Raw genomic sequence first — 6,000 nt, forward strand, 5'->3', positions numbered from 1 at the left:
TGAAACATAACAGCAGAGTTAAAAGCAGTTTTTAAATTCCAAGTGGAAACATTCAAAGTTTGAAAAGTACAGGACATTCTCTTCCTAGCACAAAATAATCAACTTTTCCCTACTTCTCTGCAAACCTTAACCCCAGTGTTTTGTATTTTTCACGCTACAGCACAGAAAGCCAATCTCAACAGCTGCACAACGGCTTCCAGTGCCAGTGTGCAAAGCATTGAGGAGTCTGGGCTCAGTCTTGGCAGTACAGGAGTGATCCACCTCAAATGCACTGCACAGTCTGCATCTGGGGGTATCACAGGTCAATAGTTAATCACTGCTTTTCCTCCCAGTAACAATAAAAAGAGAAAAAAAGAAAATCTCCTTACTTCCACGGCCCTTCTTTACAGGCTAGAGGTTTATGGAAGTGACGACCCATTTCACCCTACATACAAGACACCTTTTGAACAATTTTTAAAGCTGTCCCTAAAACCCCGGATTTTACACAACAATCAGTCCAAAGAAAGTACAGAGGTCTCTGCTCTACTGGACACATGCAGGAACACTTGTGTTTACTGGACACCTTTGTAAAGGGAAAAGGCATTACACCAGCGTACCAGATCCTTGCCCAAAAGACTTTTCAAACCACCTGTTTGTTGACGCAGTCGCTGCACTTCAACCCTTCCACCCGTGACAACATCCTCTCAGGGGGCAGACTTGCCTGCACTTGATCACAGAACCAGTCAGCAGAGTTCAGATTGAACCAAGCTAAAAACCGGGCCCAGTCTCTACGTTCACGGTTGGGATACACGGCTCCTATCACAGGGCTCACACTGTAGTCCCACCTGAGTTACGTATCTGAAGTTGCATTTCTCACGGGTCAAATATTCCTCTTCAGATCTGCCTTGAAACTGAGGGCTCATGATCAGCGAGAGAAGAGAGTTCCTTGCCTCCTGTGCAGTCAGGTCGCGTTCCCCTGCTAAAAGCAGCCTGCTCAGGCCTCCCATTTGTGACCAATCTGTTAAAAGAATAAAACCAAGTCTGAAGGTTATTCATTTGCTTCCTTAAACATCCTACCATTTGCAGCATTCGGCCCCCAGAAGACGACTTCTGTCATAGCAACTTCTCCAAGCAACCTGCTATAAAAGGCAGGTCAACAGAATCACCAACAGCCAGGTCTGTACCCTCGGGGAGAGACTTTCAAAGCTCTTTGGAGGATTGCACTGGATCTGCGTGCTTTAGACCCCACTGCGTGGATTTACTATTTTACTGGCAAAGGTTTTATGTACCACACATGAACATCTTCAAAACACCTACTGTAATGATCTCATGCATAGACAGACACAATGATTCTCTAATATCACACAGGAAGAACTCAATGGATGCTCCTACCGAGGCAGTGGCTCCCTTCTGTAGCCACTGAACAAGCAAAAGGATGGATCAGAACGACATTATCAAGCTCTGAAGCAAAATTTCTCTCTTCCTTTAGCTGTAATTTAGAGCTTCATTGAGTGCTGAAGAGTGTCAGCCTGACAGCTCTGAAGCATGAAGCGCTTGATCCTCTGTGCCAGAACCACACCGGCACTGGCCAAACAAGCTGCCTGTGTACTCACAGGGTCAGGGTCAGGGTCCAGGTCCAAGTTCCGGGTCTGGGTCTGTACTGCCCTGCCAGCGCAACACAGAAGTGAGGAAAGTGAAATGGAGATAGAAGTGTTCTTTCTCCACGTAATTGATGCTGGCAGCTTCTTGCCTCCAGCATTCCTGCACCTCAGGAGCTTGGGAAATGACAACAAATATGAAAGTTCCTGAAAATAATTTGCCTGACACACCACAGCGTAGCACTTCCGTATGCCCACACCACACTTCTGGCTCCCAGCTGCTCTCCCGTGCTTCCCTCTAGCTACCTTTGAGGCACCTTTTCCACCTCCTCAGATCTGGCCAGCTGAAGAACACCCAACTCATGGCTCTAACATTCTTCCCCTTCCTCTCAACATCTTCCTGGTGGTCTCAGCTTTCTGCCCTCCAGATTAGGCGTTTATCATAACAGGACAAGGATAGCACTGGGGTGGTTTTTTTTTTGGTTTTTTTTTTTTCTGTAAGGAAGGCAAATACTTAAAACTCTTTATTAAAATATAAAAATTAAGAGGAAGGGAAAAGCCAAAATGACAGCCAAGTGGAAGTTTCATTTGGCGCTCAAACCACCTGAATACTTATGCTGCAGCTGCAGCCGAAAGCTGGCCCTTAGATGGCTGATCAGGATAAAGCCCCAAATCCTGCCAGTAAGGTTTCAAATTACAAAATAATCCACCTAAGGGAGGGCAAAATGGATAAACACAAACATTGCCGTATGTTTACAGGGCCTTCACAGCACAATGGTTCTCTGATGGCACCGAGATCTTAGCAGTATGAAGAATTACAAAGGTCAAGTGCTATTTATAAGCAACGTACCCTTAAATCAACACTAGTGACAAAAGAGCCAAGCACTTGACTTGCAGAACGGCAGATGACTTGTGACTTTCTCCACAGCTTCTACTACTGATGAAGCTTACAACCACCTCACCATTTGGGAACGACATCCGTTGCTAGTGTTGCTCTGGTTGGAAACTCAGCCAGAAGGAATTTGTCATTACAGGAATTCTCATGCCACTGAACTGGCATGGCAGCAAGGTACACAAGCCTCTTAATCCCTTCTTATACTTTTACACTTGTGCCATAAAACCATTCTCCACTCTCCATCTCACCACCTCTCCAAGCAGTAAAGGCCCATCTGCCACACACTTGTCACAAACTACATAGGATAATGACACAGGTTTCAAATACATCAGAAAGTATCAAATCAGAAACTTTAAAACATAAAAGAAAATTAAAAAAAGGTGGCAGTGGGACACTATTTTCTACCTTGACTGTTAGGTTCACAAGCTGCTAGTAGTTAACATTAATGGCTCACTATTTCAAGTGAACTGGCAACAGTTCTGCAATGTGTGGACATCAGCGAGAGATGCTGCCTTTCACCAGTTCAGGTGCTCCACCTATACCTCGTCACAGATTTGTTTTGTTTTGGTTTTTTTTTTTTTTAATGCTTATCAGGGTAGGATCTGCCTACCAAGACCAGATTTTAAGTAAAGTTACATTACGCTCCTCTTGATTTAAATACAGCAAGATAGCTCCACTGCTACGTTCTGCCACAAGAACGTAAACACCTCCAGCTTCATAGACACCCATACACTATTTTTGTAAGGAACAAATGACTAAACATGGAACAACACTATGAAAAAGCAAAAGAATGCACACAATCAGCATTTCCCTATTTGGACCAAAACCCGAAAATCTCTAACAGCAGATAAGTCTGAATTAAAAATCAACCACATCCAGATGCCAAATGGGGTAGGGGTTATTGTACGCCACAGACCTGGACTTGACTGTTGAAGGAAATGACGCACTAAGGAAAATTTGAGGGGGTTCTGCAGAAGTTTAATGAGAGCCTTGGCAACTTCACCTGGGACATAAAAGGTGAATGCGCTACACTACCACCCGCAATAAAGGAAACTAGTCTCGCATTTTGAGTCCAACACCACATCCGCAAACAAAATGAGGCTGCTAAGTTTGAGGAGCACTGATGGAAACCTCACCTGCCATCCCAAAGTTATGCTATGGCATTTCTTCCCTTTTTGCCACTTTCCTCAGCCTTCGTACATCTTTTGCAGAATCTGAAGCAAGGGCCCATAGCTTCTTCCTGTTTCTAACAGTGAATGTCTGGGTTTCACACGCTGGTTTCTTGTGCGGCGCCAATAAGACCCAACACTTGCCTTCATAAATGCATCCGCACACTAGGGAAGAAAAGGAAAATTACCAGTCATGACACTGTACTTCCCACAGGGCAACAGAGTGCCCCACTTTAAGAGAGGGTTTAAGACAGTAAGTAACCCTCAAGTATCTTCATAAACAAGCACAGTTTAATCATGTGCTTTTAATCTGACTACCAACACAATCTAACAAGAAGACACATTAAGGGAAGCAGAGCTGTATTTTAAAAAGTGGGGCTTCTCTTTCCTCTCCTGAGGGTTTACCATCCAGAGCTGGCTGAAGTTCTGAACCTGTAAACCACTCCCCCACGCTTCTATGCTTGCTCTGGGAAAGAAAGACGGCTGTTTGAACTCTTTTGCAGGTACAGTCTTTCTTTACTTTTGAGTTGGAAGGAAATGAAAAGCTGCCATCAGTCCCACTTATGGCACAGAGACACACCTATGTTCCATGCACATGCCTGCACAGAAACGCACACAGAGGGAAACCATCCCTTGGGTATTAAATACAGAAACAGCACTGAAAACCTTGACTTCTGTGAGTCCCTGCAGCATTCTCCGAGGTCAATATACAGCATGCTTGTGGCAGGATCACCACTGCATGTGCGTCACTTGCTTTCATTTCCATCTTCATCTCTAACCTGGCACTTGCCACCTCCAGACTGCAGCATGCATAAAAGCAATTCCGTTTACTAGAAGCACAGCATGCATAAAAGCAATTCCGTTTACTAGAAGCACAGTGTGAACCTTCTGCATGAAGTCTGGTATTTAAAGAAATTGCTGTAAAGAACAAAAATCTGCCGGCACCACTGACACACATACACACTGTGTTTTCTGAACAGGGACGGTATATGAAACCTGCAAACTAAGGACTGCGACAGCTTGCTCCTTGCCCCTCTTCTTTTGCCCTCAGGCTGGTGCAAGAGCTCCTTTCACCAGAGCAGGCACACCACAGACACAGCCTCACCGAGGGGAAGGGTGGGGAGGGGATAAAGGCAGAGGGGGAAAGGAAAGACCCACAGAAGCAGCTTTGCCGCCCACTGCCAAAGCCACAGCCTGCTCATCCTGTCCCCTCGCCCTGCCTGTGCTGGTCTGTGCCTCTGTCCTCCTTCCCGCCCCTCCGCTCCTCTCTCTGTCCCTCTCTCCTGCTGCTGATCCTGTATTCCCTGCAGCACCCCCCCGCCTCTCTGTCTCTGTCCCTCTCCAACTCTCTGCCCGCTCCTCACCAGTCCCTGTCCTTTCTCCATCCCTGCCCAGCCCCTCTCGCTCCCTCTGGCCGCCTCCTGTCCCTCTCCGGCCACCCCACCACCTTGACTCACCTCTCCACTGCCGCTCAGTGCCTCCCTTCCCCTCGTCCCTGCCCCACGGGGGCTCTGGGGCCAGGATCTGTGCTTGGACAACCCCGGGCAATGGCCCCGGGCCTGCAGAGCCACAGGGCCCGATTGCAGGGCAGGGATGTCCCATAGCGTGCTGGGAGAAGGTGTGCCCCGGGGCATGCTGGGAGCTGTAGGCCCGGGGCTGCTGGCAGCCAGGTTGTTCCCAGGGCATGCTGGGAGCTGTAGGCCTGGGGCTGCCCCATGGCCATGTTGTTCCCAGGGCATGCTGGGAGCTGTAGGCCTGGGGCTGCTGGCAGCCAGGTTGTTCCCAGGGCATGCTGGGAGCTGTAGGCGCGGGGCTGCCCCATGGCCATGTTGTTCCCAGGGCATGCTGGGAGCTGTAGGCCTGGGGCTGCTGGCAGCCAGGTTGTTCCCAGGGCGTGCTGGGAGCTGTAGGCCCGGGGCTGCCCCATGGCCATGTTGTTCCCAGGGCGTGCTGGGAGCTGTAGGCCCGGGGCTGCTGGGTACCTGTGGCCGGCTGTGGGAGGCCCTTAGGCCAGCGCAGGGGTGTCTGCTGCCTGCTGGCTTCCCCGGGGGTTCTGTGGGGAGGCTCCAACCCCCTGGCGTGCCGGACCCCCCGGGGCAGCTGGAGTCAGGCCCGGCCGGGGCAGCCCTGGGGGTGAGCCGAGAGCTAAGGAGGGAAAGAGGTGCCGGCAGGTGTCCTGGGCACAGGCACCGGACACCCCGACTCGCAGAGCACCCCGCAGCCGCCCCGGTGTTCGTAGTTCCTGCAGGAATAGGGCTAGCGTGTTTTGCTGCTGACTCCGGCAGGGCTCTGGCTACACCTGTCCTGCTGAGGGACTGGCAATATGCAGCTGCCTGGGAGAGTCACCAGCCAGAGTATG

This window comes from Falco naumanni, unplaced genomic scaffold (assembly GCF_017639655.2).
Source record: "Falco naumanni isolate bFalNau1 unplaced genomic scaffold, bFalNau1.pat scaffold_173_arrow_pat_ctg1, whole genome shotgun sequence".
Lineage (NCBI taxonomy): Eukaryota > Metazoa > Chordata > Aves > Falconiformes > Falconidae > Falco > Falco naumanni.